We start from the raw sequence: 20,865 nt of genomic DNA on the forward strand, positions 1-20,865 counted from the left end.
GCCCCCTCCCCAATTCTGCCCTCCCTGCCCTGTATCCCCTTCTTTCCTGCAGGGTTAGCTAGATTACTCTACCCAGATGAGTGTGTATGTTATTCCCTCTTTGAGCTCACCTCCCCCATCTTCCCCTCCACAGTATGAGCTTTTTCTTTCTTTTTATGTGAGATACTTTACCCCAACCCACCTCTCCCTTTCCCCTTCTCCCAGGGCATTCCTCTCTCACCCCTTAATTCTACTGTTTTCAGATATCAGCCCTTCCTATTCAACCCACTCCTGTGCCCTCCGTCAATATGTGCCCCATCCAACTGCCCTAATAATGAGAAACGTCTTAGGGTTTACAAGTACAGAAAAAGATTTGCACCGAAACTGAGCGCAGACTCGCTGGGGGAGAGCGGGGAAGTGCTCTGTGGGCTCAGGACCCAAAGTAGCGCGTCACGCCTCACCTCAGTTTCCCCCCCCCCATCCTGCTCCCGGCCCGAGGCACACCGGGAACTGTAGTCCGGGAACGAGGCTCCGTGTGCGCAGGCGCAGTGGCCCGGGGGCCGGCGTTCCGCCATTGGTGGCCGGGCCGGCTCCAGAGGCTCATTGTGGCCGCCCCGGCGAGTGTTTCTTAGGCGCGGCGGAGGCAGCCGGGGCCGGTGAGTGGGGATAGGAGGCCGGCTGGGCAGCCGGCTCGCCGCCGCCGGCGCCCTCCCCCGGTGCCGTCCCTGGCTTTTCTTGGGCGGCTCCGCCGGTGCTTTGTCCTCGGCCCGATGGGGGTCCTGGCAGCGCCGTGTGCGCCTGCGCGGGGGGGTGGGGGCTTCCCGGGGAGTTGTAGGTAGTGTGTCTATAGAGAGGGGGGTGGGGGTGGGGCAGAGTGTATCTATAGAGGAAGGGGCTTGGGGGGCAGAGTGCGTCTATAGGAGGAGGGAGTAGGATGTTCCTATAGGGGAGGGGGCTTTGCAGGACCGAGGGGGACAGTGTATATGGGGGGGGTTCTGGGGGTGCGAAGAACGTATCTGGGTGAGAGGAGGAGCTCTTGAGGCTGGCACTGTATAGGGAGGGGAAAGTACTTGGCAGTGTAGTGCTAGAGGTGGGGTGATGGGGGGGCGAGTTAGGGGTACTTGTAGAACTGTAGTATTTCTACGTGTGTGGCAGGGGGAGGCTTGGGGACACAGCCAGGTATTGTGGGGAAGAAGTCAAGGGACAAGGCACTGTGTTTGGGGAAGGGGCACAGGTGTGAGAGAGAGAGGGATGATCTTGGTGATGGGGCTCCCCATTCTGGCCAGATATCTGTTAGGGAATTTGGGGGGAAGAGTTATCAGGGAAAATGCTGGGGAATTTGGGGTGGGGGCCACATCTGGGTAAGACAGAGGGAGGGGGTCTGTCAAGCAGAGACCATTAGCACTCCCAGAGATGAGTTGGGCAGAAAGGGTCTCTCTTGGCCACTTGAAAGAGAGCTGTCCTTCTGGTCCCACGGGAGCCTTTTTCATAAGCATTTCTCTCTTTTGTTTTTACTTGGGCTCACTGCTTTCCCCTTTTCTCCTCCTCTTCTTTCTCAACATCCTGTTTGGTCTCTTCCTCTGTCCAGCTGCCCCCAAATTTATTCCTTCTCTTCCTTGATGCTAAATTGATCCTATGTATTATGCACAGGTGTTTATGCGCCATCCCTAGATACAATCTCTGATGCCTAGAGTTGTGATTTTATTCCTGTGTCTAGCCTTGCTACCAGTACCCATTGCAAACACCTTGTGCTTTCAAAGAGGTTTTGGTGAGAACCACTGCCCCATCCCAACAATAATCTGGAGACAAACATCTCTGTATTTCTCTATAATGGGCTTCAGATGTCCAGATAGGAAGCTTCTCCTTTGGATAGGGCTTCTTTGTCAGACTGTGCAGCCTGCAGGCCTCCAAGTAGGTCTTTCTTAGAGGATGCAAATTGATAAGACTGCCCACATTGTAGAGTAATCAATAGAGGGCAGGGCTGGCTTTGTTGTCTAAGACTTGGGTTCAGAGACTGCCTCTGGTACGTATTGGCTCACAGGTCAGCTTCCTGCTTCAATGGTGGGAGTGTCCACACCAGACTTTCACCACTGTAATAAAAGCATTGTTCTAAACTACCAAAAGAATTTAAATTTAATTTAAATTAAAAATACACATTTTGCATTTCGATATATATGTTTGTATATATACATACATTTAACTGTAAGAAAGCTAATTTTTCAGTTTATAATTAAATTCCTGCTTTGGTGTCTCATTCTGGTATGACTCAAGCTTCTCAAAGATCACACCCTTGGAACTTTGGCAGACTTGGCAATGCCCTTTGTCAGTTATCCAAGGAGAAGTATAGCCAAATGCAGAGAGACTTAATGACCTGGCATGTCACTGGCTCCCCGCTTATTTATTAAGTTCCTCCTCTACTTAGGCATTGTGATAAGATCTAAGGACAGAAGTGAGACAGACCCTGCCTGAGGAATGTGCAGTCTAGTAAGGGAAACAGCATACACCTAGATGTAAGGTAGTTTTAAGAAGGGACTAGCAGCCAGGGAGCTCAGGAAAGGGGGGCTGTGTGGGGAGGGCATTATATATAATATAAACAAACACATGTATACACACAATATATATAAGTATACTTATATAATATGTAATGCATTTGATTATATATGTATGTATCACATATAACCTTTCCTGATATACATGTAAGTATATACATAATTAACATTATAGAACATAATGTTTTGGTTTATAATTGAAATTTAAAATTATAATTTAATTTCTATTTCTATTTAATTTTTAATAAATAAAATCTATGGGAGCTGATGAAATCACCAAATGAGTTAGTATAAAAAGAGAAGAGGGCTTTAAATGCTGATAGGGATTTTAGATTGGATTCTGGAGTTTAATAGGGAGTCAGTGGAGATTTTTAGTAAGAAGGTGACAGGGTCATACGTTTTAGAAAAAACACTTTGGAGAGAGCCGCTAGGTGGCACAGCGGATAAAGCACCAGCCCTTGATTCAGGAGGACCTGAGTTCAAATCTGACCTCAGACACTTGACAGTAACTAGCTGTGTGACTTTGGGCAAGTCACTTAACCCTCATTGCCCCACAAAAAAGAAAATATTCAGGGTCCCAGAAAAGGCTTGCCCCTCAATAAATCACAGTAGATTTGGACATAACTGTTATCAATATCAAATTGTCATTGCAACAGATAAGCTCACAAATAAGACAGCAGACCTTTGAACATCACACAAAATATCTTTTACTTTTCTTCCTAAAAGCATTTCCCTTTCTTTCTCTTCTCACTTAAAAAAAAATTTTTTTTTGTGGGACAATGAGGGTTAAGTGACTTGCCCAAGGTCATACAACTAATAAGTGTCAAGTGTCTGAGTCTGGGTTTGAACTCAGGTCCTCCTGAATCCAGGGCCAGTGCTTTATCCACTGCGTCACCTAGCTAGCTGCCCCCCTCTCTTCTCTTTTTAACAGTATAAATCTTAATCTAACATCTAGATTACAAAAGAAATTGCTTTTCTAACAATTATTTTTTACCAAGTAAGAAAATTTAGTCTTTTTTTTTTTTTTTGGTGAGGCAATTGGGGTTAAGTGACTTGCCCAGGGTTACACAGCTAGTAAGTGTCAAGTGTCTGAGGCCGGATTTGAACTCAGGTCCTCCTGATTCCAGGGCCGGTGCTCTATCCGTTGCGCCACCTAGCTGCCCCTCAAGTAAGAAAATTAGAATTATAATACTCCCCTAAACGATATATGTAAAACTTGAAATAAAACCCATTAATTGCCAATCAGGTGACCTTAATTCAGTTGAATGTATTCCCAAATTACCTTGCACAGAAAATCTGGCCTCAGACACTTGACAGTTACTCGCTGTGTGACCTTGGGCAAGTCACTTAACCTTCATTGCCCTGCAAGAACAAACACTCTGCCAACAGAATGGAGGATGGCTTGGAGAGGAGAGAGACAAGGAAGGGAGTTCAACCAGAAGGCTATTGCAGTAGTCTAGAAGTCATAAGAACCGTCACTGGGGTGGCAACTATGAATAGAGAGGAGGCCTATAGGAGTTATTGGAACAACTTGGGCGACAGACTGGGTTTGTGCAGTAAATGTGAGAAGAGAATCAAAGTTGCTACCGGGTCGTGAACCTGTGTTCCTGGCAGGATGCCCTCGACAGTAAATAGGAAAATGGGAAGAAAAAAGATTGGGGGATGGGGCCAGAGGAGGAGATGAATTGTTAAGTTTGCAATGCTGAAGGGATGTCCAGCTTAAGTTACGTAATGGCCAGTAGGGGGTAGGAGATGGAGCTCAGGGACTGAATATATAGATATGGGCCCATCTGTGTGGGGATGATCACTGAATCCTTGGGGACTGAGGAAATCAGCAAGGGAGAGAACATAGAGAGAGGAAAGGGCCCACACAGAGTCTTGACAGGCCCCCAGAGTATCATCCCCAGGGTGAAGAGTCAGCAAAACCGACTGAGTGAGCCGGCGAGAGCCGGGTCACAAAACAGGAGAGCAGGAAATAGGTCCGGAAAGGTGAGGACTGAGAAGGACCATTAGATCTGGCCATTATGATCATTGGTAATAGGGCAGCTAGGTGGCACAGTGGATAAAGCACCAGCCCTGGATTCAGGAGGACCTGGGTTCAAATCCGGCCTCAGACAGCTGTGTGACCCTGGGCAAGTCACTTAACCCTAACTGCCCTGCAAAAAAAAAAAAAAAGATCATTGGTAATAATTGGACCTTCTTACTGGTCCTTGAAAATTTCCTGACTCGGGGTATTTCCACTGGCTGTCCCCCACCCATGCCTGGAATTCTCTCCCTCCACATCTCCACCTCCTGGCCCCCCCAGCCTCCTTCAAGTGCCAGCTAAAATTCTACCTTCTGCAGGAAGCGTTCCTATCCGCCTTAATCCTAGTGCCTTCCCTCTGTTGAACATCTCTGATGTATCGTGTATATTAGTTGTTTGTACATAGTTGTTTCACATGCTGTCTACCCCTTTAGACTGGGAGCAGGGACTGTCTTTTCCCTTTCTATCCCCAGGACTGAATACAGTGCTTGGCATATAGAAGGTGCTTAAAAGTGTTTATCACCTTACTGAGAAGGGGAGATAAAGGATGATAGCTAGCCTTGACGGTAAGATCAGGGAAGAAATTTTTTAGGGTCAGGGAGACATGGGTGTGTTTGTGTCAGGGAATGAACAAGTAGATAGGAGAAGGTGAAGGTAAGAGAATGAGATGATCTAGCAGGATCTCTGCTGGAGCAGATAGGATAGGGTGGCACCAAGCTTCATGTAGAGAGGCCTGCCTTGGCAGTGATAAGGACTAAGGATAATGGGGAAACGGTGGAAGAAGATATTTGAGGGGCATGACATGAGGAGGGAAGAAGAGGAAGCCCTAGTTTAAAGGCCTTGATTTTTTCAGCGAGGTTTGTGGCAGGGTCCTTAGCTGAGAAGGTAGGAGTGCCACAGGGAGCTTGAGGTGGTCCAAGTTTGGATTGGCCCCCGTGAAGAGAGGGACATTAGGAAGGTTGGCCCAGGTAAGATTACATAATAAAATTTGTAGCAGCCCCAGTTGGCATCGCTTTGTGACTTTCTTCAGGTCAACGATGAGGTTTGGCAAGCCATGAGCACCAGAAGGTCAAGGGGGCAGGATATCGGAGCACAGAGGACAGTGTAGAGTTGAACGATTCACCATGAGGTAACAGGGAAGGCAAGAGAGTGTAGCCAGTGCAGGTGTGAGGGGCTGGGAAAGAACAGAGAGTTAGGGATTAGAGGTCACAGTGAGGACACAGAAAAGGGCTAGAGGTTGTAAGTCAGAGGGAAAGGTGGAATGGTAGAAGGCTACAAGGAGATCAAGCTGATTTGGAGCTCATGGACGTGCCAGACAAGCACTTGGGGGTGTTGGCATGATCAGAGTATGGGCGGTGAGAGTCTAAGCTAGTCAGTCATCAAGCATTTATTCAGCGCCTACTGTGTGCCGATCACCGTGGAGACAAAAGCAGAAGAACAGCCCCTGCTGTCAAGGAGCTTACAGTCAAATGGGAGGACAAAAAAAGGCCCTGTATTAGGGGAGCCCCGGGAAAGGCTTCTTGTTGAAAGTGGGATTTTAGTTGGGATTTGAAGGAAGCCAGAAAATGAAGATGGGGAGGAAGAACATTCAGACAAGGAAGAAGGCCAGTGGAGAGGCGGAAGAGCAAAGGTCTTCCTCCCTGGATTGAAGAATTTGTGGTGAGGAGACAAGTGTAAATAGGTGGGAAAGGGAGGAAGATTCCACAGGAAACCCTGAGAGGATAACTGTTTGAGTTGGGAGAGGAAAATCCACAAAAGATGTGGAAGTAGAAACAACAGGATTTCGCAGTCGATTAAATGTCTCAGTGTTGCGAACTTGGTTGGCTCGAAAGATGAAAGACGGTGGAGGGTGGCTTCCATAAAGCTCAGGAAGGTGGGGAGCAGAGTTGGTTTGGGGAGAAAAGGAAACTTGTGTTTTGGATATTCTAAGTTGGAGATTTGTTTGGGACATTCAGTGAAAATTCCAGCAGATGGTTTGCAATGTTTGTGATGGATCAGGAGGGAGCCTGGGACTGGATAAATAGCTGTTAGTGTCACTCTGCATAGAGATGATCATTAAACTAATGGGAGCTGATAGAGATTTTTCTAAAGCAAGAAGGTTGTATTGATAGGGGAGGACCCACAATGATGAAATGATGTGTCATGGAAATATGTGTGTATCTAGAGAAATGCACCCATAAACAATTGTGCAGGTGTTCCTTTGACCCAGAGTCAAATAAATGTATTTAAAGAACTGTTTCTGACTCTCAGAGTGAGCTTTGCTGATCCCTGCACTAGATTTTAAGCACTGATGTTGGGTCTGGCACATAGTAAGTTTGCTTTAAGTCTTTGTGGAAGGGTTGTTGAATGAATGAAACTCAGCCTACGCCCATTTATATTTTCAGGGTCTTTGGCCACATCCGCAGTGCCTTGGATTGGAGTGTGTGACTGAGGCCCCGGATCCTTCCTGCTCACTCCAGCCCGTCTCTGGCCCCGGCAGCCCTTGGGTAGAGTCTGCTGGAACTCAAGGCCAGGAAGATAGAAGATCGGGGGAAGCTCCTATCTAAAGTGGCCTTACTTCTGATGCTCTCACGGCACCTGAAAGTGGGGAAGCCACCTCTGGGGAACAAGATCCTGCTGTAGGAGAAGGCTGGATCTTCTCCGAGACTTTTCATCAGGACATTTGACCGACACCAGTGTGAATGAGCAAGTCCTGGAACAGCTGGTTCTCTTGCGGTTTCTGGCCCTGCCACCTGGGGATACAGGACTTGGGTAACATCGGATCATCAAGAAAGGGGTGACTATGGAGGGTCTGACGCGCATGAGTGAGAAGAGAGGTGAGAATTGCACACGTGTGAGGGTGGGGGAATCCGACTGTGTGGGAAAAAGGAAAGCCTGCCCATGGGGAGAGAGAGGGAAGCAGCAGGAACGCATCGGCATCCAGGATGCCCTCGACTGTTTCTCTTCCCACCTGACCCCAACATACATACATCTCAGGTCACTTCCACTAGCACCTTCTGGGCTGCATTCCCCCATCCCTGGCCTGCCCGAGGATTTGTGTTTATCCCGGCCTACTTCCTTCTGTCTCTTAGTTTGGTTGCTCAAGATTGACATTTTTTTTTTTTGCGGGGCAATGGGGGTTAAGTGACTTGCCCAGGGTCACACAGCTAGTAAGTGTCAAGTGTCTGAGGCCGGATTTGAACTCAGGTCCTCCTGAATCCAGGGCCAGTGCTTTATCCACTTCACCACCTAGCCTCCCCAAGATTGACATTTTTTAAAGAATCGAGAGAGTAAAAGGAAATAAAATGACTTGGCTCTCGTGCCAGCAGCCAGGAAGGAGGACTTCTCCCGCTGTGCTTGCCGTCTACTCAGAACCCATCTCTTTCATTCCACTCTGTTCTCTAGCGACATCTCCTCGAGACTAATTTTGAGGATGATTGTTTGAACCCAGATGGGACTTTTATCCCCACTTATAAATAAATATATTTATTATATATTATATTATATTTTATATATTATACAATATATTATATTTATATCCTCATTGGATTTGAGCATTTGTTCTGGTCTGCGCAGGTCTTTGGGAATTCTGGTTCTTCCGTGTTATTAGCAGTGCCCTTCAGCTTTTTTTTTTTCCATTTAACTGTATTTCCCCCCCAATTACATGTAAAAATTGTTCTCATCATTCTTTTTGGGGTGGGGTGGGGTGGGGCAGGGCAATGAGGGTTAAGTGACTTGCCCAGGGTCACACAGCTGAGGCTAGATTTGAACTCAGGTCCTCCTGAATCCAGGGCCGGTGTTTTATCCACTGCGCCACCTAGCTATCCCCGTGATGGGGTTTTCACTGGTCAGAATGCTTCCATTTGTATTCTCTCATTTGGGCCTCAGAAAACTCCCTGGAGCAGGTCAGTCAGCCTTTGTCGTTCTGTTTTTTACAGTTGTGGTCATTGAGGCTCAGATGACAGGTGTCTTGCTGATGGTCTTCTGGTCACTAGCAGAGTCGGGTTAGAATCCAGATCTGCTGAGTCCTGGTTCTGCGCCCTTGCCACCACACTACACTGCCTGTCCAGTAAAGCTGATAACGGTGGGCCTGCTGTGTTCCAGGAATATGGACATAGAGCTGTGAATGCCCCTGGTGTATCCTGATTAGTCACTTAGAGCCTGCTCCTGCTCTGGTGCGTCTCCCTGATTCCCAGGATGCACCTGGTCTCTCCTGGCATTCTCACACGTGGTCAGCCATGGGCTGTTTTCTAGGGATTTCCACTCTATGGTGTATCCCTCATGGCTCCTTTTTCTCCTGCAGCCTTGTCTTTTCAAGACTCCAGCTTTCCCCGAAAAAGTGCAAAGGAGGAGGAAGAGGAAGGTCAGCTGGCCAGCTTCCAGGTAAGTTGTTTGTCAGCTCCCTCCTAGAGTGTGTGGGCACATCTTTCCCTTGACTCTCCTTTCTGCCTGACCAAGTTTTCTTCTGGGCCCATGCCCACAGTGTTGTTTTCTTTCTGAAGCCCTGACCTACTCTGACAGATAATGTAAGTTTATAGGGCCTTAGAAATCATCTCTTCCAACTCCCTCATTTGGCCCCAAAGGAAACTGATTCCCTGAGAATGAAGTGTGAGGCCAGACCCAGGGGCGGCAGAAAGGGTCTCATGCCCAAGTTACTTGTATTTTTTGGACGAGGCTTTGTGTACATTTCAAGAGGTTTCCTCCTTTAGAATCCCTCCCTCCCTTCCTTCCCAGCCCATCATTTACCTAGGCAAGGGTGGCAAACTCAGAAATGTACTAGAAAACCATGTACTAGTGTTATCCATGTTCTATTGTATTTTTATTTATTTTGTCAAATATTTTCTGATTACATTTTAATCTGGTTCAGGTTATACTGAGGGTCCAGGGGTGAGGGTGTTTGAAACCTCTGGCATAGGGGATAGAGTGCTAAACTAGGAGGCAGGAAGATCTGAGTTCAAATTCTGCCTCAGACTCTTCCTAGCTGTGTGACCCTGGGCAAGTCACTTAGCCCTGTTTGCCTCAGTTTCTTCATTTGGCTTTGAAGGATGATTAGGATTTGGATGGATGGATGGGTGGAATGTGAGCTGAAGCCTGGCCTGGGGGCTGGAGTCAACCCTTAGATAGATTAGGCTGGTTTGCATGTACTCATTTACCAATCATCTGGGTTGTGCCCTATGGGAGGAGCTGCAGAGATGAGTGATTAACTTCCCAGGACAGTCTCACCAATCATAGAGGCGCCAATCTCAGGTCTGGTGTGTAGCTTGCTAGGCCAGGTGGGCAGGAGCACAACTCCCATAGTTCCCAGCTGTGGGACAGTGGGCAAGTCACTTCACCCTTCCCCAGTTTTATCATATAAAATGGTGGTGATACTCCTAGAACCTTCCTTAAAATTGAGATACTGTTTGTAAACATTTAAAGTTCTTAATAGCCTGGCCCTTCCTCCCTTTTAAATCATGCACTTTGCCCCCCTCCACACATCCCACAGTCTGTCTACACTGCCCTGCGTAGAGTTCCTCAGACACGACGCCTCATCTCCTGTTTTCATGCCTTTGTTCTAGTTGTTGCCTGTTAGTCTTCCTGGCTTCCTTCTAGATTTACTAGAAATCCCTCCTTTCGTGGGTCCCCCCAGCTGCCTTTCCCTCTGAAGTGACTTTTCATCTCCTCTTTCTGTATCTTCACTGTACCTAGTTATTGACATGTTCTCTCCCCCATTAGAATGTGAGAAAGAGACCATCTCTGCTTTTTATTTGTATCTTTAATGTTCAGTACAATGTCCAGCACATAGTAAGTCCTGAATAGATGCTTTCTGGTTCATTGACTGTAAACCTTAAAGCCCAATACAAATCATAGTTGTTAATAATAATAATGCCAACGGGCAGCTAGGTGGTGCAGTGGATAGAGCACCAGCCCTGGATTCAGGAGTACCTGAGTTCAAATCCGGCCTCAGCTGTGTGACCCTGGGCAAGTCACTTAACCCCAATTTCCCCAGAAAATTTTTTTAATAATAATAATAATAATAATGCCATCATTATTATTGGCTTTACCAACATTGTCCCTCTTACTCCTAAACTGAGCCCTCTGATTACAGTTCCCTAGACCTAGCTTCATTCTTCATGATTGTGCCTAAGCCAAGGAGGTGAGAACTAAGCAGTTTTTTTTTCTTTTTCTTTTTTTTTTAAGTATTTTATTATTTTCCAGTTACATATAAGGATAGTTTTCAACATTTGTTTTCACAGGATTTTTCTCCCACCCTCCTTTCCCTCCCTCCTCCCCAAGATGGAAAGCAGTCTGATGTAGGTTGTAGATGTACAATCACATTAAACATATTTCTACATTAGTCATTTTGTGAAAGAAGAATCAGAGCACAAGGGAAAAACCTCAAAAAAGAAGGAAAAAAAAAACAGTCCAAAAGTAGAAACAGTATGGTTCAACCCTAAGCAGTTTTCTTTATAGTACTTCTAATTACCTAATATCATGGGTACATTTTTATCTAGATTTCCATATTCTCTTTTACCTTGTAAATACCCTCCTCCCACCAAGAGTTCCAGACCTTTTGGGGGAGGAGGGACATCTTGTGCATTGAAAAAAAAATAATTAAAAAATGATTGAATGAATAAAATATTTAGTTCAGCTACTTGTATGTTATATTTTATGGAATTATACAACTACAAAATCTTCTTTACAGAAATAGAAGAAAGACTTTCATAACTGAAAAGGTATTAATTGCTCGTGGTTGGGTTGTGTCCTTATAATACAAATGATATTGCCCTCAAAAGGCTCAAAGTCCATAAGACTATTGGGAAGGAAGGATGTAGAAAGGAAATTAGGGAAGTAAGTATTAGTAACTTACCATATAGTTCCAAATTGCTTTGTGGAATTGTTGTATCTGTGCAAAGATCTATTTGTCCAACCCTGACCTCTCTCCTGACCCTCAGTCTTGCATCTACAACTCCCTATTAGACATCTCCAGGTGGGTGTCTTTTAGGCATCTTAAACTCAATATGTCCACAACTCAACTCATTATCTTACCTCCAAGTCCTCCCCTCTTCCTATCTTTCCTATTATTGTTGAGGGCACCACTATCATCCCAGTCACGGAAGCTTCCAACCAAGGTGTCATCCCTGACTCCTCACTTTCAACCTCCTTCAGCTCTAATCTCTTGTCATGTCCTGCCAATTCTCCCTTGACAAATCTCTCCTGTATCCCCCCCTTTATCCTCTAACTGCTACTGCTGTAGAGCAGGCCCTCAACACCTCATGCCTAGACTACTGCACCAGGCCACGCGGTTCTGTCTGTGATGTGTGCTCGTGCCTCCCTATCCCTCTCCTGCTCTTGCCACTTTCCCTTCTACCTTTATAATTGTGGCTGTCTTTTAAAGCACAGATGTCATCTCTTCCACGAAACCTTCCTTCATTCCCTCTTCCCCACTTCCAAAGCGCTCATCTTGTACATTTCTTGTCCGTTTGTCTCATTTGATATTGTAGTTATTTTATACGTCGTTATTTCTGAATAGGCCGTTCCCTCCTTCATTATCAGCTACCTGAGAACAGAAACCGTGCTTGTACTTCATCATTTTTAGGACCTAGCAGTGCTTTTCAAACAGGAAAGGCGTATTGGTAAACATTTTTACGAAAGTAATTAGAGCAAGGACTGGGGAATTTTGCCCTCTCGGTTTTGGAAGACGGAACAAGGTCACATCTGTAGCTGGAGGTGGGAACATCAGGCACCTTGGAATAGTGTTTGCACCCTGCATTCTGTCCCAAATTTTATCAACAAGATGTGTTGGCTAGAGACAAGTATTTGACATTTAAGTATGTATTATTTATTGACTAAATTGTTGTGTAGTTTAGCAGTAAAGTATGTCTTGGGCCTGCCTTGGGGAGATAAGCTGTGAGGCTGAAAGTGAATTAAAGTCAAGTATTCACAGAGTTTAGTTCAAAGGGAAGCACTTAGTATTCTAGTTCTAATACTTGACACAAGATACTCAAAACTCAGTGAAATGACCACTATTCTCTCTCTATCCTGTCAACTCCATGCCCCACTCATTGTCCATGGGAGAGATGGTCCCTGGCTGAACAGAAGTGTTTATTTCAGGAGCCGTTGACATTCAAGGATGTGGCTGTAGAATTCACCCAGGAAGAATGGGGCCGACTGAGCTCTTCTCAGAAGAACCTCTTCAGGGATGTGATGCTGGAGAACTACAAGAACTTTGTCTACCTTGGTAAGGACGGACAGCTTCCCCCAGGCCTCAGCACTTATTCATTGGAGCATCTTTGCATCTTCATTTGATAAAGTCTGAAGAGCTTAACCAACATTTTGGCTTGGTATGTAGAAGACATAATGGGAAAAGCTTCCTAAATGTAAGGTCCGAGAGATAGTGTGTTTCTGTGTGAAGGAGAAAGGTCTTTGTTTTGTACAGCTATAAATCAGCAGCTTCGTTGTCCTGACCCTGAGATTATATCTTGCCCACTCTGTGTTCCCACAGGTCAAAGATTTTCCTCTGAAGTCTTAGGTAAATCCGTGAAAAACTCTCCTAGCAGAGACGGAGTCAAACAAACTCATTTTCTTTCTGGTTTCAAGGCAGGTCTGTGAATCCCTGCCAAACTTGCTGGGAATGCAGGGCAGAACATTCTTTATGAGTCCATTGTGCCCCTGGCAGGGCCTTCCTAGCCCGCCCTCTTTTCCCAGAAGAGAAAGTGAGGTAGGAATTGGATTCTTAGATGGTTGTTTGCCCTCATCCCTCTGTTCTTTATTTCCCTTTGAGCAGGGCTTCCAGTTTCCATGCCAGCAGTGATCTTACTGTTGGAACGTGGAGAGGTGCCACGGATGTCAGAGGAAGAAGTGCCCAGAGGCATGCTTTCAGGTGAGTGACTAAAGCCAGAGAGACCGCAGCCATTGCAAGCTGCAACGTTGTTGTTTGGTTAGGAGGTGGTGCCTTTCGGAGTGGACGGTCAGCTGGCCTCTGAAGCGTCCAGGCTTGTTGGGAAGGCCTGATGCTGTCTAGCATGAGTTCTCATTTTTCACTTCAACAAAGAGCTTTCCTAGGAGCTCTCCCTCGTATTTCTTCCAGTCTTAGAGAAAGATGTGCTTCTCCCTCTCCCTCTAGCCCCTTCTCTAAGCTGGATCCCGTCTAACTCCTTCATTCTGCTCATAGAACCATCGCTGTAGTTCAGGTCCTAATTACTTCTTGCCTCTATTAGCACAGTGACCTCCTAATTGATCTCTCTGCCTTGACACCCCCATCCCAATTCTTCCTCCCCAGAGCTGCCAAAGTGATTTTTCTTAAGCAAACATCAATAATACGTTAGGAACAGCAAGGCACTTAAAATTTACAAAGCATGTTCTTCTCTGTGAAAGAGTATAACCATTCTTATCACTTTTATGCATAAGGAACTCGAGACTCAAAAAGACCTGGATCTTAGAGTTGCGTCATAGTGTTAACTGGGTTTCAGACTGTGGTTTTCTGCCTCTTAAGTCTGCGCTTTTATGACCTGCACCTTTATTTTTTAAAATCTTTTTTGCGGGGGGGGGGGGGGGAGCATGCTGCCTCCCTTCCCTCAATTCAGATCCAGGTTTTTTTTTCCTTCAAATCTTAATTTCCTTCAACTTTTCCTAGCCTTTCATCATTTTGACCAGCCCCTCAAATCTTTTGTTCTCCAAGTCCACTCCAATCCTTTTGACCGTTCTTTATAATATCGAATATGTTGTTTCCACATCATTCACCATTTTGATAGAATCTCTTTGGAAATACTACAGCTTATTAATGTCCCTCTAAAATTGTTTTACGAGTATCTGATACAGGTCTCTCAATGTGGCCCATTGTAGAATATATCAGCAGAATACAGTGAGGCTAGTACTTTATGCTCTGGACACTACACATCTATTAATGCAGACGAAGAATTTTGTTCATTTTGGGAGAGCCCCACACCATTTTTTTTTTTTAGTGAGGCAATTGGGGTTAAGTGACTTTCCCAGGGTCACACAGCTAGTAAGTGTTAAGTGTCTGAGGCCGGATTTGAACTCAGGTCCTCCTGACTCCAGGGCTGGTGCTGTATCCACTGCACCACCTAGCTGCCCTATTCCACAGCATTTTTTTGATGACATTCATCTGTGTTAAAGTAAAACCCCATGTCTTTTGAAGATTAAAATAGATATCCCCAGGCATGTACTTATATAATTGATATTTTTTTTTTATGTATAAGGTATTTTATTTTTCCGTTACATGTAAAGATAGTTCTCAACTTTTGTTTATACAAGCTTTACCATTTCAGATTTTTCTCCCTCCCTCCCCTCCCTCCCCCCTCCCCTAGACAGCAGGTAATCTGATATAGGTTATATCTATATATCTCTATGCATATACATATATATATATACACACACACACACACACATATATATACACATAATAACATTAATCCTATTTCTGCATTAATCCTGTTACAAGAGAAAGAATCAGAGCAGTGATGCAAAACCTCAAAATAGAAAAAAAAAAAACAACAGCACCCAAAACAAAAGAAATAATATTGTTCAATCAGCATCTATACTCCACAGTTCTTTCTTTCTTTTTTTTCCTTGGATTTGGAGATCCTCTTCTATCACGAGTTCCCTGGAACTCTTCTGTACCATTGCATTGGTGAGAAGAATATAGTCCATCACAGTAGGTCAACACTCAATGTTCATGATACTGTGTACAATGTTCTTCTGGTTCTGCTCATCTCACTCATCATCAGCTCACGTAAGACCCTCCAGGTTTCTCTGAACTCTTCCTGCTCATCATTTCTTACAGCACAATAGTATTCCATTGTATTCATATACCACAACTTGTCCAGCCATTCCCCATTGATGGGCACCCCCTCAACTTCCAATTCCTTGCTACCACGTAAAGAGCAGCTATAAATATTTTTGTACATGTGGGTCCCTTTCCCGCTTCCATGATTTCTTTGGGCAAAAGACCTAAAAGTGGGATTGCTGGGTCAAAGGGTATGCACAGCTTTATCGCCCTTTGGGCATAATTCCAAATTGCTCTCCAGAATGGTTGGATCAGCTCACAGCTCCACCAACAATGCATTAGTGTTCCAATTTTCCCACAGCCTCTCCAACATTTATTATCTTCCTTTTTTGTCATTTTAGCCAATCTGATAGGTGTCAGGTGGTACCTCAGAGTTGTTTTAATTTGCATCTCTCTAATCATTAGAGATTATAATTGATATTTTGAACATGACCACAGAATTTGACATTTTATCCTTATTAAATTTCACCTCTATCCACTGCACCATCTAGCTGCCCCCACTTGAGTAGTTTTAAATCACCCAGTGCTGGCTGTCTCTCACACATACACTTCAGCAGGAAATGGACAAGGGTGGCTACATCTCATGTTTTTATGAGGTGTGGATGGCAGTTTTGAATAGGACAGGGCCAGAGTGTGTGAAGCACAACACTAAAGACCAGCCTCCAAGTTGACTTTAATCCATTAACTAAGACTTTTCAAGTAAGGCTGTGCAACTTACTACAAATCCACACAGATACTGTATCACCCAGCCTGTGGAGGAGAGAGTAGGAGGATGGAGACCGAAACACAAAATAAACTGAATTTTAAAATCCAAAAAGCCCCAGTGCTTTGCCCTTTCAGATTGGTCATCTTTCTCCTTGATGGAGAAATAGTCTAAAACTCAACAACAAAATACCTTTCTCCTAGCTAAGGTAACAGTTGCTATTGGCGCTGTCTTTTTGTTTTTCAGATTCCATCATATGTAAAACCAGGAACCCAGCTCCAAAGAGAGGCATTTTCATGGGAATGTCATCTAAACAAAGGATGGCAAAGGCTGGGGGTAGCTGGAATTCTGATATGGGAAGAGTTTGGGAACATGATGTAATGTTAAAGAATCAGAAAGACAACCAGGAGAGACAATCCAAACAAGTAACGATGGCTGTCAAAAAAACCCTTAATGAGGCAAGTGTCCTTGAATATAATACATTTGGGAGAAGCTTTCAACTTGGGCCAATCCTTGTTCCACAACAGAGAGTTCATATAGGAAGAAGTTTTCACAATTATGATATCCTTGGAAAGAGCATTAAAGAATTTTCAGATCTAATTAAATGTAACAAAACTATCTTAGGGAAGAATCTTTCTAAGCCTCTTGGTTACCACTCAGGTCTTATTCAATATCAGTTGATAAATACTAAAGAGAAACCTTTTGTTTATAGTGAATATGGGAAAGCTTTCAACCAGAATGTAAACCTTAATAAAACAGTTCATGCTGGAGAGAAACGCTTTGAATGTAACGAATGTGGGAAAACCTTCAGCAACAATTCATGCCTTACTCTTCATCAGAGAATTCATACTGGAGAAAAACCCTTTGAATGTAATGAATGTGGAAAAGCATTTAGCCAGAAATCAAACCTTACTCTACATAAGAGAATTCATACTGGAGAGAAACCCTTTGAGTGTAATGAATGTGGGAAAACTTTTAGCCAGAAAGGACACCTTATCGAACATCAGAGGATTCATGCTGGAGAAAAACCTTATAAATGTAATGACTGTGGGAAAACCTTCAGCCAGAGGGGAAACCTTAATGAACATAAAAGAATTCATACTGGAGAAAAGCCCTTTGAATGTAACGAATGTGGGAAAGCTTTCAGCCAGAGGGGACACCTTACTGAACATCAGATAATGCATGATGGTGATAAACCCTATAAATGTATTGAATGTGGGAAAGAGTTTAGCCATAGGACATCCTTTATTTATCATCAGAGAATTCATACAGGAGAAAAGCCCTATGAGTGTAATGAATGTGGAAAAACCTTTAGCAAGAACTCAAATCTTACTCTCCATCAGAGAATTCATACTGGAGAGAAACCTTATAAATGTAATGAATGTGGAAAAGCCTTCAGCCAGAGAGGGCATTTTAACGAACATCAGAGGATTCATGCTGGAAAGAAACCCTATAAATGTAGTCAGTGTGGTAAGGCCTTTAGCAAAAATTCCAACCTTATCTCTGCATCAGAGAATTCACACTGGAGAAAAACCCTATGAGTGTAGTGAGTGTGGGAAAGCCTTTAGCAAGAAGGGTCACCTTACTGAACATCAGAGAATTCATGCTGGAGAAAAACCCTACAAGTGTAATGAATGTGGGAGAGCCTTTAGCCACAAAACCACCTTTATTAATCATCAGAGAATTCATACTGGAGAGAAACCCTATGAATGTAACGAATGTGGGAAGGCATTCAGCCAGAGGGGAAACCTTACCGAACATAAGAGGATTCACACTGGAGAGAAGTGCTTTGAGTGTAGTGAATGTGGGAAAGCCTTCACTCATGGGTCATCTTTCATTCATCATCAGAGACTGCATAATGGAGAGAAACTACACAAAAGAAATGAATGTAGAATGTAGTAGAAAGATGGCTGAATTTGGAGTCAGAAGATGTGGGTTCACATTCTGGCTTTGCTGCTTGCTGTCTATGAGACTTGGGCAAATATCAGCCACTCTAGGCTTTACTTCTTTCATCCGTAAAAAAAAGGGTTGGTTGAGTCTGTTTTGTTCTGTTTTGTTTTGTTTTTTACAACCCCTACAAGAGGTATAGAGATAACCACTGAGATTCATTCCAGATATTTAGCTATGAAAAAAGCTCTCTGGGAAAGGAAAAAGAAATCCCATGAATGCAGTGAATTTAGGAAAGATTTACAGCATAAGTTTAACCTTTAGATAAATTATATTACAGATAAGCCCTGTCAGTGCAATGACAAAGGGAAGTTTTTTGCCATGTCAGCCATTCTTTGTCAGACCTTTGAGATTTTTAATAAAATCTGTTTAATAGCTGACTTACAGGGTTTTAAAGCTTTTAATGCACTTTAAATATATGATTTCATTTGAGCTTCAAAACAAACCTGGGAGGCAGCTACTACAGATATTCTTATGTTACAGATAAGGAAGCTGAGACATAGAGATTAAATAACCAACTTTTCCATCATTACAAAGCAATAAAGGGGGGGGCAGAATCTGAATCCAGGTCTTCCTCACTCCAGGTTTAACATTTTCCACTATTATTCGCTGCCTCTCTAGTAAACCCACTCAAAATGTTATTTAATGAAATAAGCCTCAGAAACTTCCTATTGCAAACAAAGGGTTATAGAGGAATGACCTAAGGTGACTTTCTTAAGTTGGGTAATTACTTAAAATGGAGACTGCCTATCTGGATTCAGATTATTCACCTAGTAGAATCTTTTTTGGGGGAAAGCAGTCTGGCAGTTCACATGAAAAGTTATAAAAGTAATCATACCTTTGACTCATAATTCTGTGGTTGGGAATATACCCTAAAAATGTTATCTAAAATTGTCAAAGATTTTCATAGCAGGATTATTTTAAATTGTTTAAAAAAATGGAAGCAACCTAAAGTTCAACAATAGGGAAAATGGTTGAATATATTCGATTACATTAATGTTAATGTAATGAAATATTATGATGTTATTAAGCCGGACAAGTATGAGCAAAATAGAAGTCTGAAAAGACCTTTATGAAGTAATTGAAACTGGAAAAAGCAGAACCAGAATGGAGTACACTTGACTGTGTAAAAAGGATGGGCAGTGAGGGTCCTGAGGGAGACTTAGAGAATGACTGAAAAGTTAGGACATTATTTGCATTGAAATTCATTTATTTAAATGTAAATAGTTGCAAAGCAAGTTGAATTGGTGGTGTTAATGTCTGATATTGTTTTGTCATTTTAAAAAATAAATTGGGCCCATCTCTAAGCTTGACATGGGCAGCATGATGTAGTGGGAAGTGTACTCTATTTGGAATCAGGAGACCTGGGTTGGAATCCCTGGGCTATAACTTAGTATGTATGTAACCCTAAACTTACCTCTCAAGAGCCCAAGTAATTGTACTTGCACTACTTTCTATTATTAAATGGGTTCCATCATAACTATTGTCCTGTCCTGGTTGATAGTGTTAGAATTGAAAAGGTACCTCAAAGATCACATTGTCCCCCTCCTCTATGTGACTAAAGAATCTTGGGGTTGGGGGTGAGGGAACAACAAGGATGGTATTTGGGGATTCTGTTTCTTATAAGGGAAAGACCAGAAATTTAGGATGACCCATTCTGAGAAGTAAAAAAAGTCTAAGAGACTTGGGAGTGGCTTCTTTGGGAGAATATAAGGTAGAGTTGTAGGGAGCCATTTTACTGCAACCCCCAGAATGGCTGGAAGTGGTCTTGACACTATGGTGGAACAAATTTGGTGGACTTGAAGATGTGTTTTTGCCCACATGTTAATCCCAGTGACATGAGCATCTCTGTATTTGCAAATGCACAGAAAACAAATTTGTTCCACTGAAATAAAGTTTTAGAATATTAGCACTCATCCCTTTCTCCTCAATCTCCCACCTTCCACTCCTACTTGCATTAAACTCACATGCTTTTCAAAAGTCCTTCCTCTGCCAAACCATAAGGGCTTTCCTTATTTAAAAGTATCTCAGCTCCCCAAATAAGTTTTTGTTCTAACTTCCCCTCTTCTTGTTGGGGTTTTCTTGGCAAAGATACTGGAGTGGTTTGCCATTTCCTTCTCTAGTTCATTTTATAGCATGAGGAAACTGAGGCAAACAGGGTTAAGTAACGTGCCCAGGGTCATACAGCTAGTAAGTGAGGCCAGATTTGAACTCGGGTCTTCCTGACTGCAGGCCTGGCATTCTATCCACCAACTGCCCTCTAACTTCCCTACCTTTGTTTAGCACCCCATATATGCACCAGCACTACAATTACAGATCCCCTCCAAAACAAAACTGATATATAAATACTCCACATTTATACCCTTCTGCCATTAAGTTGTCACCATTAAGCTTACTCCCAGTATATAAATGTATAATGTAAAATTCCCTAAACTGCAGTCAAGATAGATTCAGCAAGTTGGTAAAAACAAAATCTATGGAAAGGCTAATTCTGGAGGTTGTAGACCCGTGTATGAGGGCAATACGTAACAAAAATAAAAAGACGATTGGTAAATTGTGTTTGTTCCAGCTTAGTTTTGAAGGAAGTATGCACGGATAAACTTCTTTTTCCTGTTTCTTCTGTGATATACTGCCTTTATTTCCCAGTTTCACACACCTCAATAGATGTGTGATTTTGGTCACCAATGCCCTTCTCAATTCCTCTGTAAAGAGGGGCCTCAAGGGGCAGCTAGGTGGCACAGTGGATAGAGCACTGGCCCTGGAGTCAGGAGTACCTGAGTTCAAATCCAGCCTCAGACACTTAACACTTTAACTAGCTGTGTGACCCTGGGCAAGTCACTTAACCCCAATCGCCCTGCAAAAAAAAGTAATAAAATAAAAAAAGAGGGGCCGCGAT

At 43.6% G+C, this 20,865-nt stretch overlaps 1 pseudogene; it reads left to right on the forward strand.

The window, feature by feature from the left end:
- The first annotated feature begins 530 nt into the window (after positions 1-530).
- Positions 531-20,159, forward strand: LOC122750933 (annotated as a pseudogene).
- The last annotated feature ends 706 nt before the right edge of the window (positions 20,160-20,865 follow it).

The sequence above is a fragment of the Dromiciops gliroides genome, chromosome 3 (genome assembly GCF_019393635.1).
Source record: "Dromiciops gliroides isolate mDroGli1 chromosome 3, mDroGli1.pri, whole genome shotgun sequence".
Taxonomy (NCBI): Eukaryota; Metazoa; Chordata; class Mammalia; order Microbiotheria; family Microbiotheriidae; genus Dromiciops; species Dromiciops gliroides.